Source organism: Myzus persicae, unplaced genomic scaffold (assembly GCF_001856785.1).
Source record: "Myzus persicae strain clone G006 unplaced genomic scaffold, MPER_G0061.0, whole genome shotgun sequence".
Lineage (NCBI taxonomy): Eukaryota > Metazoa > Arthropoda > Insecta > Hemiptera > Aphididae > Myzus > Myzus persicae.
In genome coordinates, this window is record NW_019100692.1 from 62,262 (window position 1) to 87,440 (window position 25,179).

General features: G+C 30.5%; 1 protein-coding gene across 2 annotated transcripts in view; it reads left to right on the forward strand.

The window, feature by feature from the left end:
* The first annotated feature begins 9,143 nt into the window (after nucleotides 1–9,143).
* LOC111042246 (growth hormone secretagogue receptor type 1-like) overlaps nucleotides 9,144–25,179 on the forward strand; it is a 173,156-nt gene continuing 157,120 nt past the window's right edge. For both annotated transcript variants that reach the window (XM_022326798.1, XM_022326789.1), the window contains exon 1: nucleotides 9,144–9,438. The gene's annotated coding sequence lies outside the window, so the exon portion shown is untranslated. The remainder of the gene's footprint in view (nucleotides 9,439–25,179) is intronic.

A 25,179-nucleotide genomic window follows, 5' to 3' on the forward strand; every position in this document is an offset into this window, starting at 1 on the left:
TTTAAGAATTTTGTTAAAATTAAACTTAAAAACTGAATTATACTGTAAATTGTGAAGTACATTAAAAATTATTCTTTCTATGATAACAAATTTTAATCCATGATTGTGTTTTCAAACCTTAATTTTAAAAAATATTTTTATAATTAGTTAAGCTTTTCAACTGTTCATATTGTTATTGTTGTATAAAATACATAAATAAAAAATATGTCTTATTTTATTAATAATTTTTTTTACTAACATATTTGTTAAGAATATTAAACATGAAATTAGATAATTGTTTCTTAATTGTTTTATACTTATATTACCAATTTTTTCTTTTTGGGTAAGAACAATAACAATTTTTCTTTATTTCAAATACCTACTTTTTCTTGTTACCTTTGTTAAATTATTACCTAATGCATGCCCAGTAGTGCTGATGCCAGTTTCTAATGGTATTGCATAATCATGGTAGGTATCTAAGATAGCCGATAGGTACCATCATAGATATTAGAACTGTGGAGTGAGAATAGGCATGTTCTATCCATTCTTCTATTATTTATGGGTATCATTGCTATTTTTTCTTCTAATTGAACCATGATAAGACTGCACACCTCCATTATTATGTTGCCATTGGTTGCTTGCCTTTTTAATGTATTTTTGACTTTGAGAGAGAAGAAGTTTCAAATAAAGTATTTAGCATCTGAGTGCTAAATATTAACAAAACAAAAATGTCTTAGGCTACCTTAGTAGTTTAAGCCTTAATAAAAAAAAAATTTTGAAAATAATAATTTTTCTATTGAGGGGCTGGCGAGACCTGTTGCCAGCTTTTTCCATGGATATGATGTTGATGTATTTTTGATTTTACTGGGAAATTAGTTTCAAGCGAATTTCAAAATTAAACTTGAATATTAACGGAAACAGTAAGTAAAATATTATCAAAAAACAATTTTGAAAAAATTAATTTAGTAAAGTGAAAGAAATTTGGAGCATACCATGTAAATTAGATTTTAAAGGGAAGTAACGATGTGTGAATTTCAAAATTTAGCTTGCAAATTCATGCGTACTAATGTCCAATACAGTGGAATATTCAGAAAAAATAATTTCTCTAACAATTTATTTTTCTATATAATAGACATAGGCGCAATTTCAACTTTTGACTTGGGGGGAGGGGGCTGAACATATTAAAGGTAAGCAGACCCGTGGGGGTCAGCTTAAATTCTTATCTAGTCTAGAAAGTTTACGGGACTGATAAGTTACATTTTTGCAAAACAAACATTTTGAAAACGTTACCTAGGATTGGATTGAAATATCGTGTTTCAAGAGTCAATTATGTGACTTGGATATTAAAGAAGCGTCTTGTGATCTTCCAAACTGGGTTTGACATTTCATGTAAATGGCGATCTAGATATAGACCAAAAAAATTTTAAAATTATAATTTTTTTCATCTTAAGCGTCGCCGATACTTGTTGCTTGCTATTTGGGTATGTAGATAGTTAACATGTTTTCGATTTTTGCGGTGGAAGGATTGACCAAGGCTTACTGGAACTTAAACTCAAATATCCAAAATGTCAAAATTAACTTGGAAAGGGAGCACACTAAAACATCTTTATTTAAAATTGAAATCAGTTTAGTACAAATTTTAGATTTAAAGAGTTGACTTTATACTACTTATGAGTTTACAGAATAAATAAATAAATTATCGACCTTTACAGCGCTCTTAGTGTACAATTCACTGAACTAATTTTCGTCAAATTAGTATTTTTATAACATATCTGGGTCTACATCGAGATTCGTGATGGTTTTAAATATTGGAAAATATCTGGAAGGAAATAAAAGACGAAAGCATTTTCACAATGATTTATATAGAATATGAATAGGTATGTACCTATATAAAGGAGTAATAACATTAATTTTATTATATTATGTAGGTACTTCAGTACTTATACAGACATTCTAATGTCATGTTCTGTGACAATATATACCTCCGAATAACACGATCATCAAATGAAATATTACTATTAACATATTTTACAATCATATTCCATCGTTTATTCAAAAATAACTAGGTGATATGAACGGTATGCTTAAAAGTAGGTACCGTATTTAAAAATCGTTGATGTATATAAGCATCGGAAAACAGGGGCGTCATTTCAATATTTGATAGGGTTGGGCACAACAATGACTGGCCCTATAACTTTAACACTTTTAAGTATATATAAAAAAAAGAGCTCGCTCCGCTCGCTACATGGCCCAATTTTTATTTCAAATATTATTTTTATACTTTATAATTTATATAACACAAACTGTAGCCGCTTTTATTAACATATTACTTATTAAAACATAAATACCTAATCTTAACTCACATCAACATATTATTATAATCTTCAATGTAGTTTACTCTGAAAACCAAATAATAATTAATAATATTTGTATAATATTAATGATAGTTTCCCAATGAAATATGCATTAAAATACCACAACTGCGTGGCACTGTTTCACTAAGACACTAGAGCCCTGCACAGGCCTAACTTTTGAAGTCCAAGCCCGTCCAAAATACAATTTTACTAATGATACCCGGCCCGGCCCGGCCCGATTTGTTTCACTTGGATATACAGCCAGGCCTGGCCCGGCCCGTTTAATTTCTTTTAAATATACAAGTGAAGGGCCAAGCCTAGCCCGAAACCAGATTTCAGTGACACCAAGCACGGCCCGACCCGGGCCAACCAGGGGACAAGCCGGGCCAGCCCGGCCCATGCAGGGCTCTATAAGACACTAGGCACTTAAAAAATTAATTATTAGTCAAACACAGTACACAGCACACACTAACCTAACCTAAGTCAAATCCAATTCATAATGAAAAATTCAACAATCGTTAGTCATTAGAAAACCCGGCCCGCTTAGACCACCGTGGGCCACCGGCCCATTTGGCTACTTTAAAATCTAGGGTTGGGCAAATGCATACTCTTGCCCCCCCCCTAAATGACGCCCCTGTCGGAGTATGACAATTTCTACGAACGATACATTCTACCAACTACCTACCAATATATATTATAATTTATAGGTACCTGCAACCTGCTTACTTTGGAACTTGTTGCTTCATGCTTGTATACGAAGAAACCAGAGATCTATGTGCTTGAGCAGACATTTTGCCGTACAGGTGCGTCGCGATACCATATATAATATACTAATATAGAGTAGGTGCATGTATTGTATTTTATTATTTTTGCTCACTTGCCGCCTGTATACTGCGAAGACATGACATAATATTTTATCTTGGCCTAGTTTTAATTATAATTTCGCCGGAATGTTTTTACTCTGCACTACACTTAACGCACTCACGAATGTCGAAACGAATATATGTATGGATTGATCGAGAATCATTGAGAATTGGACGGCGCTGTCGCTGTGGCCACCGTTTTCCATAAAATAAATATCATCATGACATACCTATTATTCATATGACCGGCATGCCGTTCGACGATTACCCAGGGTCGGCTCCAGAGACATGACTGGGGGCTAAGTCTCAATTTTCAGAAAACTTTCGATATTATAATAGGTTTTTTTTCAAATTTTGTTTTTAACAGTATAACATTTTTATAAATACGGGCTTGCGAGGAGGCCACGGCCACTAGGACCCCTCTGGAGCCGCTCCTGCTATAACCGTGGTATAAAGTCTGCGGCTTCCAGAGTCCTGTGACCTTGGTTCATATTGCATTAGTACTCGCAAGCGAGTAACCGCGGTATCTTATTTTGTCTGCGAGTCTACGCGCCCGACTTTTCTTCGCACCCACTTCATTTGTGCCGTTCGATTTTAGATTAAACCGTTTTCGTGGCGTCTTCAGCGTAACCTCATTGCCATTAGTAAATGGGTATTGTGTTGTCTATCCGGGTAACAGGTAAACTCAACCCCAGGGTATTCTTACCACTGTCCACTGGTGACGGAGGGGAGATTTTACTAGGCATATTTTACCAAACGTACAATATTCCTAGGTTATCTGTACTCTTGTACAAACATCCTAGGCAAACAATGCCCCCGACGGTTTAATATTCCCGAGAAATTCATACCGGGAGCCTGCAGGTTATCCTATAGAAAATTCTTACCGGATGCAAAGGTAACTTGGGAATATTGTACCTGGGGTAAACATGCCTATAGGAAAATCTTACAACTCTGTAAAGTTATCAGGGAGCAAGATTTGACTGTGCCATTGGAGTGCATATATTAATAGTGGTGTGCAGTGCGAGTGCGACGAAATTCTAGCGGAACGAGTTTGAGAGTCTCATCATTTCCGGTCGGACGAAACGCTGTCTTCAAAAATTACGAGTCAAGGACGACGTGTAAAGGTAAAGTGCACAATATACTATAGTACATCATGTCACCGATATTATTCATAGGCTTCTATTGTAAGGATTGATATTTGTTTTGATATTTATTAATACATAAGGCTCTAAACTACCGTTATTATTGGTGTTATTTATACTATATTCCTATTTTGAATATATTGTATTTACACTTTATTATAATGTGTGTTTATTTTAACTATATGATTAACTACCTATGTGTATAAATATTTGTAAAATTCAAACTAAGTCTTGGTATGTAGATAGTCGCGTAATTTGCTATGGCTGCAGCATTGATTGTTGTGGATTATCTTCACTTCGTTAATTGTATATTTTACGTTTATTATACTTATTCTGCTGCTGTTAGTAATTTCCAAGCTTAACTTTAGAAACATTTTCGAGTAATAAGGCCGATTAATATCCTTCGATTAATTAAAATAAACAGGGCATCTGTAACATGCCAACATATCAATAACAAAGTTATAATAGTAATAATATATAACATTATAACTACATTGCACAGGTTCTATTAAAATACCTTCTCGTCGGAAATTACAACAAATTATAAGTAGATTTTGATCAGTCAAGTTTGACAGCTATATGACACGCCCGAGCGTTTATGTATTATATTTAATAAACTTGAATAATATTATAACATAGAAATTAAAAAGGTAGAATTTTGCATAGTCCATTCGTATCTAACTAAATTATACGTGTAAATTAAATAATTCATTGATGTGTGTACTCGTATATAAAGCGGGTGGGCATATGAAAATAATTATTTACAGTACCGACTACTGACACAGACACACAGTGATACAGTCTGTACTTACTAGGTTGTACAAACACGTTTATTGCCTACGTGTACCTACAATGTTTTTAAATTGCGCAAGTGTAAAATGTAAAATTATAACTTTTACTAAACTTCCAAATAGATGCAACGAAATATTACGATTTTCAAATAGGTAATAAATGTAAAAAGTAAAAATAAAATATCATAATTATTATACCTATAATAATTTTGATTATATTCCATCGATAGTTATTGCGTAGTTGGTTAGGTATTATTTTTCGGTTATAATTGATTTGAATATACCGACCATATGCCAGGTATAAAATTATAGTATTCAAATATCTATATCAATGTTCTAAATTAGGTATAATAATATTAATAATTGATTCAACAACAACAATATAATATATAATATATAGTAGTATTTTATATTTTTACAGATAGATAATTAAGTACACAACTCAACCTATTGACACGATCAAAATTGAATTATACATTTCAGATATTTTTGACTTGTGTAGAATTATATTGATTTACTAGTACTTATAAATGGTGATTTTTATTTTTTAAATATTATTAACTAATTCTTGTATACTTATATTTTACATGTGTATAGATTACAGTCCCATTATAATATGCTGTAAGTACCTAACAATTTTTTTTCAAAACAAAACGTAAAAGTTATGCCATTAAAGTGAGTTTTCGAGATTTAAGGTGTCTGAACAATCAAACGTTATAAATATATTACATATAACGCATTTTAAACAACCGCTTACTTAATCATTAATTTGTATCAACTTAACAAACTAGAATCAAAAAATGCATTATATGTTTTCAAATAAAATACGTAAAAGTAGGTCAACTCTGAAAATTGAATTATAATATATTGAATTATAATTACAATATTTTTTATTTTAAAATGCTTTTAACTTTTAAGTACCTATTTAGATAATATGTGCAAGACAATAATTCTCTAATAGACTAATAGATAACTAATAATACTAATAATAGTATAGTATAGACTAATTATAGATCATGTTATCTCGTGGGATTAGCAATAATGAATATTATACACATTGATTCAATATATTATGTAGTCGTGTAGAGATAAATTAAAAATGTATTGCTAATTCATTAAATTAACAATTTAAATCAAAGTATTTATATTTTCTTAAATTTGATTCTAACATTATGCATATTCAAATTCGGGCCTGTACAATATTTTAAAATAATTTAACTATTTTGCTCACGAAATATGTTATTTTTCATTTTCTCGTATGTAGGTACCTATTTAAAAATGATAAAATAAAAACAGCTAAAATATGTATTATGTATATGTTTATAATGTTTATATAAATTAGTGTATCGCTGTAAATAATAAATAGTAGTAGTAATATTGTACAACTAAACAATAATATGTAAAACAGAACGATAACACGTTTGGTCGTATATTCATTAATATATAGAAATATATTAATATACTGAACCAAAAATAATATCTTCATCTGAGCTGCGACGTGTCTGGAGTATTGTTTACATAAAATTACGATAATAAATTAGATTTCGAGCGTAGTGATGATGTATTGATTTTATAATGATGTGTGGTTTTTTTTCTGTTTGTCATCACCTTTTGGGCCATTAAAAATTCTTCAATTTTCTTTAACAGCATCATTTTCGTAGGAAAGTGAATCTAGTTGGTACTTTGAAGGGTCAGAAGTAAAAAATTCCCAATAGTTTTCAATAGCGTTAGAAAAAACAAACAAAAAGTTAAGGAAAAACTGGAATTTATACGCAGAACCAGTTTTCAATGTAACTCTAAAAAAATAACATATTGCAATTCTTTCTGAATTATTTATAGGTATAAGAAAATTTAGAGTCTTAGTTTTTTTATTTAAATTATTGTAGATAAAAAATTGTTTGTTTGGTTAAACAATGTTCCTTACAAGTTGTCATTAATGGGAATAAAAAAAAATTGAGCTTATGTCCACAATATTTTTTTATGAGTGTCTGAAGTTCAATATTTGATAAAAATTCCGAAAATTGGCAAATTATTTTGAGTTAGAAATTCAAAAATTTTTTATGTATATCTAGGATTTGAAATTTTTATACGAGATACCCCTTAAGATTTCCTACATTTATCAAAAACAAAAAGTTTAGCGAAAAGTCAAATTAATTTTTTACAAGCGTTTGAAGTTAGGCATTGGATATTCCCCCGTAAAATTGACAAATTCTCATTTAACGATTTTCTTATTTGGTTATTTTTCAAAAACTTAACTGTATAGGTGTTTGACTTTTTTTATCAAATGTTTATTTTATCATTTTTATACATTTTGTTTCATTTAGAGTTATTTATAGATATTTGAGATTTAAAATTTTTTTAGTTGTGTATTCTATAAATGTCAATAAAATTTTACTTGTTGAGTAAAAAATCCTAAAATTATTTAATACAACGTTCTTTATAAGTTGTTATAATAGCAGTTGTTTTTCTCCGGACAAGTCGCGGTGACCGGAGAGCAAGTGCTGCCATCCCCCACCCCCGGGGCATGGCAGAAACCTACGGGTGCCCCATTCGAAATTCTGCCAAAACAAACACACACGTGTTCCCCCTACCGTTCCAAAAACCTACAAACCATCAATACAAAAACCTACAGTACCTACTAATAGCTAATGGCCACAGTTGCCGGGCTCAGGATCAATTAAAAAAAAAAAAAAAAATAGCAGTTGATAGTTAATACCAAAGAACCATATTAGGTTCAATTTTTTTGTATAAATATGTAAAAGTTAAAATGTTGACAAAATTCAATAATATCTAGAAAATTTTCAAATTATCTTGTAGTCAAACAATTTTAAAATGTTCAATTTTTAAACCTAATAATCAACATTTTAAAAAAGGACTATCATAAATATTTCATTCTGAAAACAAATATGTTAAAAAATATATAAGTCTCTTGTTAAATGTATTTCTAGTTTTTTTTGTTTTGAAGTACGAATACTAATATGGACAATCGAAAATTAATATCAACAATCGTAACTATGCATTTCTTTTTGGTGAGTCCTTTTGATACAAAAAAAAAAAAAAACATATTAATAATAATAATTAATACAATAAAATATTTTAACATCGATATTACTACCGTATTTATTACTATTACTTATTTATCTAAAACGAAAATCAACAATAACCACTGCGTGGTGGTGGCGGAGGCCGGAGGGGATGTCGACGTCGACGTGATGGTCGCGAAAACGGAAAATAGGCGGACCCACAGCCGCCGCCGCCGCCGCTGCCGCGCGGAGTCAGTATACGAAGACGATGGTCGTCCGTATAGGATTCCGGCCGCGGCGCTTTATTGTCAGTACGACGCACGTGGTGTGCGTTCGAACAGACGTTTCTCCGCCGCCGCTGCCGCTTTCGCCGCCGAAGTAAAACTCTCGTCGGCTCGAAAAGTGTAATTAATTTGTTGGTTTTTTAAAAAAAAAAAATACTTTAATCAATCGTCCCGGTTTCTTTGCAGCCCGCGAATTTTTAAAGGAAAAATCTATTTTTTCTGCGTTTTAGGACGTTCGCATCGGCCGTTTCGTCGTTGCTCGTCGTAATATTATTTGAACTGTTTTTTCAATCACTCAGTACGAGTGGATATTCTCTTCGATATCGTCGGTGTGTTTTGTTCGTCGTTTAGTTCGTTTATTTCGTGGTAATTTTTCACCGTTTGGCCGGGGACGAGGATATCGAAGTATATAAAATATTATATAAACACGTGTCCACCGAATGAGGTAAACACACGAGATAATTGTAATTGTATATAAAATATTATTGTAAGATCAACGATTATTGAGTATATTTTATCGTCATATTTATGGTATACTAATACTATCATGTCCTATAGATCGTTCCTTTTAGAACTTAACGTTGGTAATATAAGAGGAGACCCACAAAACGACAGATTTGTTCGATCGCGTTACACAGTTAGGCACCTAACGTTTCATTATACACCTACGAAAAGGTACATAATAACAATAATAATAANAAAAAAAAAAAATACTTTAATCAATCGTCCCGGTTTCTTTGCAGCCCGCGAATTTTTAAAGGAAAAATCTATTTTTTCTGCGTTTTAGGACGTTCGCATCGGCCGTTTCGTCGTTGCTCGTCGTAATATTATTTGAACTGTTTTTTCAATCACTCAGTACGAGTGGATATTCTCTTCGATATCGTCGGTGTGTTTTGTTCGTCGTTTAGTTCGTTTATTTCGTGGTAATTTTTCACCGTTTGGCCGGGGACGAGGATATCGAAGTATATAAAATATTATATAAACACGTGTCCACCGAATGAGGTAAACACACGAGATAATTGTAATTGTATATAAAATATTATTGTAAGATCAACGATTATTGAGTATATTTTATCGTCATATTTATGGTATACTAATACTATCATGTCCTATAGATCGTTCCTTTTAGAACTTAACGTTGGTAATATAAGAGGAGACCCACAAAACGACAGATTTGTTCGATCGCGTTACACAGTTAGGCACCTAACGTTTCATTATACACCTACGAAAAGGTACATAATAACAATAATAATAATATGTAGTATACTTTTGACCGGCATCACAGAGCCGCCTCGGAGTCACGGACAAATGACATAATAGTCAATAATAATGATAGGTACGTTTTATAGGCAGACTTCGATAACCTTTCGTCTTCATCGTCGTCATCCCCGATACGTCGATACACGTATCCATACTGCACAGTGCACACAAGGATAAGAGTAGACATACTAGACCGACAGTATCCATAATATTTTATAGTATACATCGATAGATATATTATTATGCCATCGTGTCCGACAGCGGAATCGGTCGCCTAACGGACAGGAAAACTTTCGAAGGATAAAATAAAATAAACTTTGGTAACGATATATATATATTATATTATATATTATATCCGGAGCCTCTGTCCCGAGTACGATGATATTCGCTCGTCTCTCGCGGATAAATTCCGCCGACGTGTAATGTGTTTTCCCGACGACGATGACGACGATTACGACAGAATACTGATGTGCTGTGATATATTTTATATAATATATATGTATAGATTATAGGTATACTGACTGACCGTATAGTATTATATCGCGATGCTACAACAGTGATGATGACGTCGTAAGCGTATAATATTTTATCGGTCCATAATAATATTTCGACAACAGTTTTGTTGCGACACTAGCCGCGTCAATACATTGATTTTAGTAAGCGAAAAGAAACAATTTTATTTTTGTAAACTGAAATTCCCCAACGAACATATTATTATAGTATATAAGTAAGCTATAACTATATATGTATACCCTTTGTGATTTCTGCAGGCGCGTTAGCAGACCAAATCGTGTTCTGATGTTTTTCCTTTGAGTTTATAAAGACGAACCACGAACGAGCATGATGTATATAACGACGTTAATTTAATAGTAATAATAATAATAATAATAATAATAATAATAATAATAATAATAATAATAATAATAATGTGTAGATTGGACATTGGAAAATACATTATCCGAAATTTATTAAAGACAAAAAAAAACTCGGCTGTTAATTAAATTATTGTGATGCGTACTACCTGTGCAGCAAACCTATAATGAAGAGTAGATGTATTTGTAGGTAGTTAGTAGGTACGCCTTTTAACATGACTCGCCGCAGTTGAAAAAAGGACTCGTGAATTCCTTTTCACTTTTCATACATCAAATTATATGGAAAACTTAAAAAGCTATATTTTTTATTTTCAAATTCGTAGATTAATTATTATACTATCTATTTAATAAGAAATAATATTATGTACTTATTTAAAATAATATACATTTTAGGCGTTACAGCAAAATATCCGATAGTCACAAAAAATTTTAAATCATTAGCGTTATCGCTATACTGATAGAACATCGTTATACAATAATGAAATAGAAAAAATAAAATGCCCATAAATATCAAATAAAAAGAGGTGAGATTAATTATTAATTTTATTAGGACCGATAAAAATCTAAGTTAATATGCTTTCTATGGGGAACATTTAATTGTGACACTCTTGTAAACTTCCGAAAGCCCTAAGGGGCATCCATAAAATTAAATAGTTTATCTTGACCAGACGCGTTATTATATTGTTGCAAATTTAGCGTGGTAAAAAAAAAAAAATCGAGTATAGCCAATTATGACAGCCAAGGATATTAATATATCGTAAACCCATCTAAAAAAAATTAACTATAAAGACTTGCCGAAACTCGTACATCTCGTTTTTTATAAAACCAATCGACTTTATAACAACTAATAATCGTTTCTATTAGATATTTAGATTGTGAAAGTTGTTGCCAATTATTGATAATGGTAAAATAATTAAACAAAGACGAGGAGGATATTTCGTACTCAAATCTTACATAATTTATCAGAAAGTATTTGTTTCCAGATGTCATCGAACTAATGATGTGACGATTCACAAAAATCGTAAACAATCATCACAAACGACGCTTAAACGAATGTAAGACGAGTATAAGAATTTTTTTAGATAGGAAAAACAAGTTGACTAATATTATTATTTTATGCGTCGTAAATAATAAACATTTAATATTATAACAGTATAACACTTGTCTTTACTATGAAAAATATTTTACAGATTTTTCATCTAGTCTTACTGTAGGTCAAACGAAATTAAGTTGTATGCGACATAATAATATAATATGTTAATTAGTTTTGAATGATAGCACAGTGGTTAGCAATCTCTTTCGTTTTATTTGATTTTACAGTTCTGTATAAAATATAAATTCAGTATAATATAGTATAATACTTATAATAAGCTAGTTAACGAACCGTATTATGTGGCCAACATATTTTGTATTTAAATAGCCTTCACATTTTAATGGAAATAAAAATGATCAAGATTAATTTTTAAAACTAGCTTTTGTGATTTAAATTGTCTGGATTTAAACAACTTGTGGTCTATATAATATCAATATGTAAAGAGTACAATTTATACTTGTGAAAATAATGTTAAAGTAATTACCTAATAATTAATAATTTGATTAAAAAGTAATTGGAATTTATACGTATTATAAGGTATACGGACGATTGTAAGCTCCGCTAGAATACCGATTGGATAAAGAGGTAATGAAAGGAAACGTAAACTTTTAAAGTTTTTTTCTTATCTGTAATAGGTCTTTGGAAACTTTGCCAATGTTATGGGCATGCTTATGTTAAACTTAATAATATATCTCAACTAAATAGGCTCAAAAATTAAAAATGGAAAAATATGATAGTGTTAGAGATAAATAGTTATAATAGTGGATTTATCATTTATATTAGACTTAGAAGTTAAAATATCTACAGATTGTATTATATCATTTNCAAAAATTAAAAATGGAAAAATATGATAGTGTTAGAGATAAATAGTTATAATAATGGATTTATCATTTATATTAGACTTAGAAGTTAAAATATCTACAGATTGTATTATAATATCATTTCAGTTCACAATTCAAAATAATAACATAACATACCTAGGTGCATATTTTATGATTGTTACAATTATTTACTATGATAATACACATAACAATAATTATTGTATGATTTGTTCGGACAATCATTATTTTTATTTTTAAGTTTTGTATATCTTTTAGGATATGACGTTTAACTAATACTATTATAAAAATTATGATTGTTTTTTTAATAATAATAATAATAATAATAATACATTAAATTAATTCTGTACTGTTACTTGATTTGCTTTACTGACGGAGTTTACATGAACCCAATTTTACCTGTTTTTTTTCTGTCAGAGTTTACATACGCCCAAGCTATATAAGTATGGAGGAATTATATCATACAATGTGCTTCATCCGTCTATTGAACATTGGTATTTTCGTTATAAACTAAAAGCAATCGTTTTGGAAAACGTAAAATTGTATTGTTGACTTCTCTTTATATTAATTGTATCGGCACTACGTAGTCACTAAATATACGATTACAAATATCGTTAATTATTATAAATTTAATTTAAATATAGGTATAACATGTTTAAAATATATTGTCTACGTTTACTATTAATTTTCTTATTGAAGACATTCTTTAAAATTTGTACGATGTAAGTTTTTCAAAATAAATGTGTAGGATTACTAACAATTATTTTTCTACAATATATAATTATAATAATATCATCCGCGTAATACGTTTATTTTTTCGCCAGAAAATAGTGTTCTTTTTTAGTATACCTACCAAAATGCTGTAATCTCTATATACCTATTTGTAAATTATTATGTCAACAGTTTTCCATTAATTGTCTATCCGGAAATATTATATTACAATATATTTTCAATATAATTGTATTTTCATCACTGACAAAAATGATATACTTTTATTGTTACGTTGATTGAGTATAATATTTGATATTTCAATTTAATCTTATTTTTCTGTATGTAGCGGTTGCAAATAACGCATTGACTGATCGATGATAACCAGTTTTTGTTGTTCTAATAATTCACTGTACCTATGTTCCGCAAAGTGCATTTAATAGTAATAATAGTAATATACTCTGGACACTGGTCGAGTTTGTTCTAACATGGTTATTATTTATTATATATAATATTATAGAGGTATATATTTTGTATCACGATTCAGTTTTATGAAACGACATTATTATTATTATTATTGAATGTTGATTAAGTACTTTGTTTCTTGTATAATGTAAGTATGTAGAATATTGTAGATGTATATAAGTAAATACTACTAATTTTTTTTATTATTAATTTTTAATCACATTCGATGATCAATTGTGTTTAATCTTTATAATCTTTATTGGTTAAACGTTCCGATTCAGAAAAAACATTATTAATTAATTAAAATATTTTATATACTCACACACACGCTACTAAGATAGTGGTGTAATTTAGATAAACATTATGTGATATATTATATACATATTACATATGGTAATATTCTATATTTTTTTGAAAATGTCTCATTGACTACACAATGGAATCTCAAAACAGAATTTCGAAAACGATTCATTTTTCCAATCAATTGTCTAAGTTAATCACTTTCCGTGGTCTATAACAGCAACACCGGGCTCCACAATATTTCATTCAGGCACCTTGAGTCCCTCTAATTTTTCTTTTTTTATGGTCCGCTGCGTCTCGGACACCGGATTTATTTGGTAATTTTGAGACAAATTGCTTTATCTACAGTCGTCTAAATCCGCTGGGTGTAATATCACCCAGCTGAACGACAAGGCATTCATTTAATCATTCATTGGACACTGAGTTTTATTCTCTTCTCTTTATGTACCAATATCGCTATTTTAATAGAATCGACTAAGTTTAATAATATTATAATAGCATAATATTATAGTTGTGTTTGCAATGCACTTGGAGGTCGTTCGTCTATTTTCCAAGACGTTTATAAATATTACAAGACAATAGTCATCATTTTGCTGGATTTAAAATCGGTTGATTCGTATGAGTTTAAGAGTATCGTAATTTCATGGATTCGTCCACTCGTCCAGTGTTCATCGTCATCACGCTGTGGCTATACAGAGTGAAAAATTTAATACTGTACAGCAAGCGAAATGGGCCGAAGAATTCTGGAATGCAGTTTGTAGAGGGAAAAAACGAGTTACAAAAAAACATTTATACAAACCAATATATTATATTGCGTGTGTGAAGAGGATCTTACGGGTTGTAAGTAACGTCGATTAGTGCGAGACATTGGAATATAGTTGACATGTACGAGAGAGAAAAAGTTTTTTTCCAACAACGTTGGTCCAAGTTTTTGATCGGTTGAGTGAATTCCGTAACGAAAAAAAAAATGTCCTATTGATTCGAGTAATAAAATAAAACCGTGTTACTATTCTTTATTTTATTCATCGAGAATAGGTATCAAATATATAATAATATGATATACTGCAGTATAATATACATATATACCCCTCGCAGTTTTATTGGATTTATTAATTTGACTCGGAAAATAGCGAAAACGAGACACGGGTATTATTGTTTATTATTCATTCAGACATGTAGCTTGTTGTATTATTTAATTATCGTTTGTGCAGAAAAACAAGCATATACATAAAAAGTATTCGGTACTTAAAGCGCTTTGGGAAATGGTCAGCTTTTACAACTTTACGAATTCAACATGTAAGTGAGAAGTGTTCCATAGTAATAATAATAATAATAATAATAATAATTTGGTAAACATATGAGAGTTTTGGAGGCGTAAAGACTACAAAAAATGTGTTTGTCAATATCAAATAATAGCATTTGAGGAACTTATATCTATGTATTAATATCAACGATGGTCTCTCGCCACTATCTGAAAGTTTAAGACGAACAAACGATTAGGTATTAATAAGGATATAGATATTATAAATGTAGTATATATATGTATATATGCATTTATATTTTATGAAAATAAGTGTAGGTATAATTTTCAACCAAATTCATTTTATTTTTTTAAAATTCAAAAAATATTTTCATTGATTGTACGTACCTATATAATGCAAACATTTATTTTAATATTTTGAGTGTTGAATACAATGTAATTACTAATTAGTCATCTTAAATTCAATCAAAATGTGAATATTCAATTGATTATAATATGACATTGCAGTATATATGACATGGATATTACAAAATTGATATTCAATACAGTCAATTCATACTGTGTCAATGACACAATATTATGTTGTAAATAATTATTAATTACTTTACATGTGTATCGTTTAAGAACTGATAATGAATGAAAAAAAAATAATTATAATTTTATATTATAAAACAATTTAATTTTTATAACTATATGTACGTTGTACCTGTATTTTTACGTCAAACTCAGATCATTTTTTTTTAAGATACAATGATTATTCGCTTAGTTTACTTGCGGTCTAAAATACCATTGTTAATTATTAATATAGGTGTCGTCGTTTAATGGATTATGTACCATTAAAAAAAAAAATACTCGCATCAGTACATTATGAAAAATATACTATGCGTGTAAGTCTTGCTGTTATTACTAATATTATTCCATATTATGTATAACCGGTTCATTCGGCATATAAGAGACATTGACATTTCGAGTTTCCTCCCTTTACCGGTTGCTATAATAGTATAGTCTTGAAAATATAATGGTTTTTCTTAATATCTGACGCCTTTTTACCATTTATATTTATATTCTATAATACATCTCGTATACCTACGTCCTACATTGTATAGTATGTTTTATCATAATTTTTTTAATTGGCTTATGAATACCATGTGGGCCAAGTGAACGAGACGAGTTTTATATTAATATGACAGATACCCATACACTTATATATGTATACATATCCAAATTGTTCAATATTTGTTTAAAGAGTAATAATATTATTATTTATTGATATACCCATTATCGTTTGGTTAAAAAAAATATATTTTTACAACCCTTCATCGACTGTGATCATTAGGTGTTTTTAATATTTGAGTTTAAAACTCATGCGTCATAGTTTTGTACTTAAGTTACAAACATGCCACATGCCGAGTAACTATATGTCAATTTAAAAAAAAGTAAAATAATACACATTTATACTACCTATATTTATTTTTGCCATTATTAGGTTTTATAATTTTTACTATTGTGTAAAAATGTGAAATTTTTTTTTAATGCATATTAATATTGCCCAGTGAGTCTTTCTGGATGTACAACATAACACATAATATTTGGCATCATGCACAAACATAACTTTTATTAACGTTATATAGTTGACGTCTCTGGATTATTTGAATATTTTTTAGGAAAACCAATTTTTACGACTTTCATAAGAATTATAACCTTGTTTGTTAAAAGGTGGGACGATTTATAAAACGTGGATTAGGAATAGTTTCTAATGTCGTTTGTTGAAATTTTGAGATTGAAAGAACTCGTTCTACAGTAATTTTTTGTTTCATCGATTACCAGCTGGAAGCATTCCAGTAATGGGCGACAGATGTCAGAGATATTTTTGTCAATTTCGAGGTGGATAATTTGTTTGTACAATTAAAAGTGCATCGCATTGAAGCTATTTAGTGCATGTTTGACCGTCACAAATTTGGCTCCAATCCGAGGTTATTGTCAAGAATAAATGAATAATTTTTCTGACAATGCGCCGAAAAATGGTTATAATTCCCTTGCAAATGTTCAATATTCTTGCCGGTTTTCGGTCTTACGCCAATCTCAGCTGCCCGACAGATTAAAAACGAATTCAAGACGCAATATTTCACAGCACAAAATATATGTTGTAAAGAATTATGAAAATTCTATTTGTGTATAGGTATACATAAAACAGATACATAACATTGATGGTATATATACAGACTAAGAAATTAATTCTGCGATGTATTCATATAATATTATATTATATACAGAAACGTGTAGCTTTGAAATTATAAGTAAGTCTACATAAAATATAAAATATATACATAAAATACATTTTATATAGCATCTTAGCAGTCCATGGCCAGACTGTGTGCGAACCATACTGCATAATACGGTAGAAACAATAGTTTATAAATATCGTCTTCTTTTTGCATTATTCTTAAAAATGATTTCATCGTTTCGTTAAAAAAAACAAAAACACTACGATTTTTAAACAATCCACAAGTATTGATAATTTATACTAAGTTCGTATACGGCCATGAAGTATTTAAAGATTATATTATTATTATTGTGATTCAACAGCTAGTATACATTTTATAATGCAATATGCGTCCGTTTAATGGTTAAAAGCTCTTCGTTTTCAAAAATAATTTTTGTTCGCAAAGATATTCAACAGTTTGTTGTTGGTTTGAAAACAATCTGGTCATATTGCAGTGAAAAACGCATAATATTATATATTTCATTTTTATGGCATGTTGATATACCTTATAAGGGGAAATAGTTGTTTTTACCCAAAATGGACTAGTATGCAAAACCGTATACCGTATAAAAATAATTTCGAACATAAAAGCTTAAGAAGTGAAGATCCCGAGATTTTTATTCATCACTATGCCATATCGTTACCTACGTTTAAAAGCGTATTAGAAAAATACAATAAAATATTGTCACCTGACATAGCACGCAAACATATAAAAAAACATTAAATGTTACATGTCACGGATAAAAAATATTATTATATAATGCATTTAAACGAATAGAAAACAATATAATAGTGGATCTGTTACCCTGCCTGCCTACGATAACAGATTGAGAACGTTTAATAATAGTGAGCGTATTGTGTATTATATTATTAAACGATAGTCATTCAAATATTTTGAAAATAATTCGGTTTGTAATTTTATAGTAAGTTGCAGCAGGTACATACATATACCCATGTACGTGCGGCCAAGGTGTGGGTGATATTCAAAGCGAGAACGTGTGAGTTTAAATCATCTCGTAGTGTGCGATTATTCAAATAATATACATTGGTCGCACACCGAATATGTACTCAATGTTGAAAGTTTTTTTTTTAACGTAAATTCTTTTGTCGAGTCATTTTAATAGTTCTTCTCGCTGTAAACTATACCGCAGAGCCGAAAATCGTTGTCACAGTGGAACGAGTATAAACAAGACACTTTCCGAGGACATTTTACATCATGGTTAATGTTAATTATTAAGTGGTCGTTTTTTCGGACATCGTAATTTTTTTTATTACGAACGATACTATTATTGTATCCATTGTTTTGTGTTTCGATTATCAGAGGTATAACCAGATGCGTATGACATCGATAAAAACACGTGTCCACGGTGCAAGTTGCACATACAAATCACAACTGGTGAGTGAAATATAAGCTACCTGCCATACGTAATATTTAGGCGGGATTACTGTACCTGCAATTATTATTAGGAGTAAAAAATAGAAAGAAAAAGACGACGTTTGCAATACCTTCTGAGATTTACGCGCGACGGCCGCCCGCCGTTTTCTGCACGGCGTTGGAGTTAATAGACTCGAACAGCAGTCGAACGTGCACAATATATTATTCCGTGTCGTCACCACCGCGTGTGTGTACCTATAACAATATATTGTAATACCTGTTACATGCGGTACGACAGCCGAGACTTTTATATCATATTGTGTGTGTTGCGTAGGTATACGAAGAAACGGGTAAACTACGCGTTATAGGCATGCCTCGGCGCAGAAGTTATAATCGCGTGTCGTCTCGGCTGGTGTATATGGCGATCAGCGGCGGCGGCGGCGGCGGCGGCCGAGTTGGATTTAGCGATTCCGCTCACAGACGACGAGCGGCTTACCCGAAGTGTATTATCGAAAGAGAATTGTTTTCGTTAGCCGTACATGGGATTGTCGGTGGCGAACGAAGGAAATGAGAACAAAAAATAAAAATAAAAAATAAAAAACCGACAACGAGAAAAATGAGTTGCGATTTATTTTTTTATTATATTATTTTCGTATTAACCGACTGACTGATGCCTATAGAGAGGATGTTTGCGTCGCCGCTTTGATATAGCTCTTCGAAAATAAACTTTTATATAGGTGCGACATTTTTTATACGATACAGGGTGTTTCAGCGAGTTTGCCCAAGTCTCTATACTATAGGTATCGCTTAAAACACCTAGGACCTAGGTATTACCTATAGGCTATAAAGTATAAATTATGATTAAACGAATCACAACAACTTTGCTATACCCATACTAACTTTATCAAAATTATAGGTGCTTCGAAAAAGTAGAAACGAAAATACAACATGAATTTTATTTTTTTCTAAAAAAAAAACATGTTACAATAACATAACCAACAATTATTTGTAATACACAATAATGCAATACGTAATAAGAATATACTTTACTTTTCAACAATACACTTAATTAGAGTTAAATATTAATTATGATTTAAATATTATTATATTATATGTATTGGGTATACTGTTCTGTAATAACTTTTTAGATTGTATACCGTAACTGGTAAGTTCGACGACGTATAGTAAATAATATGTTTATTAATTATCTTATTACCTCAAACTCAGAGTCTTAAGCATCCGAACACCTACCGATCGCATACGTCCGACGGACCTAACCATCGATTTCGGCTGAGGTACCGGCCTAAAAAAGCTGTCTTCCGGACACCTGTACATTGCACCCATGTATTAATTACTATGTGCTCCGTCACTGCGCATATATCGTAGGTATACAATATATAATAGGGACCCTCTACTGATAAAAGACGTCCTGCAGCAAAAAACATCGGAGATCGGTAGACCACGACGACGCCTCCGCATATAAGTCACCCAGTTAGTTTTTGTACCCGTACGATAAACGACGCCGGCGGCACTTTCTAAAAACAATTTGCTGCCGATAACGCACACCCGGCTGTAAATACGCCCGCGTGTAGTGCAATATTCCTAGACGACCGCCGTAGATTAGCAGTGCGTTAATTTGCATATACCTGCCTATACCATTATTATTTATTATAGTACTACAAATTACGTATAATATAATTATATATATATATATACACACATAGTACACACACACACACACGAAATTACGCCGAGTCAATACAATATAATACTCTACACGCACGAGTATATTGTACTTACACTTATACTTACGAGCACCGCACAGGACGATTCGACAGCCGATACCGCGGAATCGTTTATTAAACACGACGTGTCATAATAATAAAGGTATACTATTGTATATTAAGTTCTAAACAAATAATTAATATCGTCACGAATACGCCGCACACCGTAGAATCTATAATACAAGTGTTAATATAGTCTGCAAATAATACACGGTTTCGCGTATTTCCCGTACATGCTGTACCCACCCATAGCAGTATTTTTATTGATATATAGACGGTACGCGCCCATATTATGTAAACTTCAACGATGACGTAACCGGTATAGAGCACCAATAAAATATTATGCATATTAGGTATCATATTATAGAGGAGAAAATACCCGAGTAGGAAATAATAAATAATGATCGAAAACTAGTAAAGCTCGTATTTATCTTAGGCAGGTACCGTTTTATTATCGTTATTATTGTCGTTCATTAGTCCACACTCTAATTGAAATTTGAATACTGTTATGTCGTTATTGGGATCCACCCACCATTATAGTGACTCTAGAATGTTGCAAAGAGTTCAACGTAAAGTCCTACGTATTTTGCATTATATATTTTCAAAATTGACTACCCTCTTCGTGACTACCACATTGTGTCCAAAAAAACTTTAAATCTATCTATTTTCGATCGAAGGCTATACCTGCTAGCGTACATTTTTCAGGAAAATTTCTGGCAGAGGAGAGATTCTCTTAAATTGCTTTCCAATATTAATTTGTAAGCCGTCCCTCGCCAAACGAGAACCAACTTTTCTTCCTATGTTCCCTTTTCATCTACCATCTATTTATTGCCGTTCCATCAACTGCAAGTTATATGCAACTTGCAATTATGAATGAAACCACGTTTTTCTTCAACAGTTTTAAACTGTATTATAATTATAAACTATTAGTTACTAAAAATAATGTTCACTTCTTGTATAATTAAATTACCTATTCTTCTTTCATTGGGTTTCGACCCGTTCTGTTATAAAATCAATAAATAAATATTATTTATTTTCGTATCTAAAAGAGCTACCAAGACCCATAATTCGTAAGTTATGGGCCATAAATATTTCAATAATGACGTATTTTATACGTATTAAAATGTATTATAGGTAGTCATCGATAAGTTGAGAACGGATAAAAACTGACTCTCTATAAGTTCGATCGCATATTAATATTGTCGGAGAAGAATGCATACGTATTGCAGCAATGCTGTACCGCGATAGGTATTATAAAATAATAATAATAACATAAAACAAGTAGTATCGTTTGAAAAAAATATAAATTCTAATTAGCATATTATTTAAACACATATTTTAAAGTGGTTTTCGTATAAAAGTGTAATGTAGATATCGACGTAAGGAAAAAATAAACGAGTGCATATTATATAGTGGTACAATACGATTAAATTTAAAAAACCATTAGACATATAGAATTTAAACACACACCGCGCATTCTGTTAACTATATACGAGTTTTATGTAAATTACCGAGAAAAAAATTTAATTTATTTTCATGATTTTTTTCCCTGCGCACATCAACCTAGCTGATTCCTCTATTCTGTCTATATACTCAAAACTGTGCGGAAAATTCTATTGCTGAATTTTTTAATGTCTGCACGTACTATAATTTATAGGTTTTTAAAAATTTGAATGCATGCTTTTAAAAAGTTGTTCGTCTGGGAAAATGTACTCCTAATAGTTTTTTGCTTTTCACTCACGCGCGATTTATTTTATTATTCAACAACATTTTAGTGTAAGAGCTTAAATCAGTGCAAGCCAAAAAAACTGCCAACTTCATGTAAAGTAGAGGACAAAAAACGTTTCCGACGTGTTGTACGTGTGTTTTATATTAATTTTTATCGATAAAGTACATAGGTAGATAGGTACTTATAATTTATATACGCCGATATAATGTATACATACACAGTACGACGGCCAACATGTAAATTCGGCGTATTTATTGCAACAGCCGACAGAGATGCATTCGAATACCGCAGTTATATATGATAATGATTATTGAATATTCGGCATTTCGGCAGACGATATCGAGAAACCGACGACCTTGTGGAAAGTATAGAATACGAAAGAAACTTTTGGAAAAGGTCATATAAATATGAGAGCGAACGATAGTAAACATGTAAATATTTTGGGAAAAATTTTTGAATTATGACTATAAAATGTTCACCTGGCGTATGTGTATGATGCGTGTGAAGAAAAAACCATTTACCTTGAAGAACAGTTTTAAATTTATACTCCTCTTTTAAAGAACTGTTTATTAGATGTTATTACTATGTTTTCCAAAAACATAAAACACTGTTTAAATTCAAAGTCATCCGTAAGAAACACTTTTTGTTACCTTTTGACTGTAACACACGCACCTATATAAACCTTAACTTTATGTAACACATATATGTCTATTATACAATATGTCAGCAAATTTCCATACGTGTGTATGCGTTTGACTATCTATTGATACCATGAAAATAGCAAAATGATATGTATTTTTCCAAACAGTAAACTATTCACAGGAATGTTTTTCGCTCGTATAGTTTGATATAAATGTAATATTGTTTGCGCTCACTTTTATTGGGACCTTTGTATGTGTCACGGCGTTGACGGTTTTTGAAAATCAAGGATATTATTTTTAGAAGAGCAACATTTGAAACGTGTAAAAACTTTGAGACGAGTAAAATTGTAAAAAAGATACCAAAGTTATTTTCTAACGGCTAAACCATCGTCAAGTTAAGCGTCCTTTATTGTATAACGCGGAGGAATTACGCAGTAAACAAATCAAACCGTATTATATTGCAGTTTAATAAAAAAAATTTTACGAATTTTCTGCAAGCTAGTGGGAAAATTGAATTGAAAAAGTTCAGGAAATGGTGTTTGAAAAACAACCCGTGAAATTAAGGACTTGTGCACTGCAGTGGTACAACGGCGCTTGATGAAATGTATTAAAATTAAATCAAAATTTGACAGTTTTATACTTGAATTATGATACTAATCGAGAGTATTGTAAAGTATTATTCGATAACGAATGTTTTTTTAAGCCATCTTTGGGATATAGAAATAGAACTATAAATTATAAAACCAAATATCTATTCTCCTTACAAACTAAACCCAAAAGGTCAAATCAATGAAAAAAAGGTACTTTTCGTTTTGAATAATATTTTTTATTAATACAATATATTTTATAGTATTTAAGGAAAATACTTTTTGAGTCAGTAGAAGTAGGTATTTACTTGAAAAATGGCCTTCAACTTATTATTTTTATATATTAGGTTTTAAACTGAGCATCGTGATTTATAACGGATATTTAAAAATAAAATTCCGGTAGTTTTTTGGGCGAAAATAACTGTAAAAAAGATATCGTTATCTCTGTTTGGAACCAAATTTATTGAACGTGATATTGATTGTAGTTGTCTGCATATTTAAATGTATTATTGATGAGTGATAACGTAACAGTATCCACTACAGAAGTGATAGATGGAGCGATAAGCTATATAATATTTTATTATTATTCTAATATTATATCTAGGCTTCTAGCAGTGTTTATTGGGGTCGAAAATTAATACAAGTGTAGTTTATTTATTTGACTGTATATTATTGTTCAGTTTTGATCTAATAAAAAAAAATATGACTACCCGCAGTTGCATCGAAATTAAATTTATAATTTTAATTTTTAAAAACTATTTTTGTGAATACTTTTGAACTTTCTCATGAGATTTGAACTTGTATTTACGTACACAAGTATCTAGTATCTATACATCAATATTTCGAAACTAGCCTATATTAATATTTAACACAGCAGAATCATTTAATGATATAATATTAACGTATAACCTACAATGGTGATGGTTATGTATATTGTATAATTTAAAAATCAGAATGTAATTTTAGAGGGTATCCAATTGTTTCAATGCATATAATAATATATATATATATTAATATTACAATATAATCATACACCTATATATGTATGTGTAATGCTCGTGCTTCAGGCATAATACTTTAGGCGTCTATACTTTATGCATATATATTTTTAATGAAGACATTTGAAGAATGTTCTTTATTAAAAACATTATTAATTTACAAAATGTGCCTTTCAAGGTCACAGTATTTTGGGTGTTACTGAAAGAGAGTTAATTTTGAGACGCCGTACTCGTCTATATAGAATGTATTACGTATTACAGTACACGTCAATACTTAATAACGTATTAAGTTTTTAATAAAAATACGCCCATATAATTTTTCAAATGTTTGGATTTTTAATTAATAATTCTACTTGTTTAAATTTTTAAAAATCGAAAAGTACTATTTTTTTATGCATTTTTAGTTCTTTTAAAACTTCAAAATGTATAAACCGGAAACTAAGCCTTACAAACTTTAGATATCGTGGTGTTGATAACCTATAAAATCTGATACTTTTAGTCTTTAATATTAACATGTAAAATACTAAGCAAATACGAAAACTGTAGTACATATTTTATATACACAACA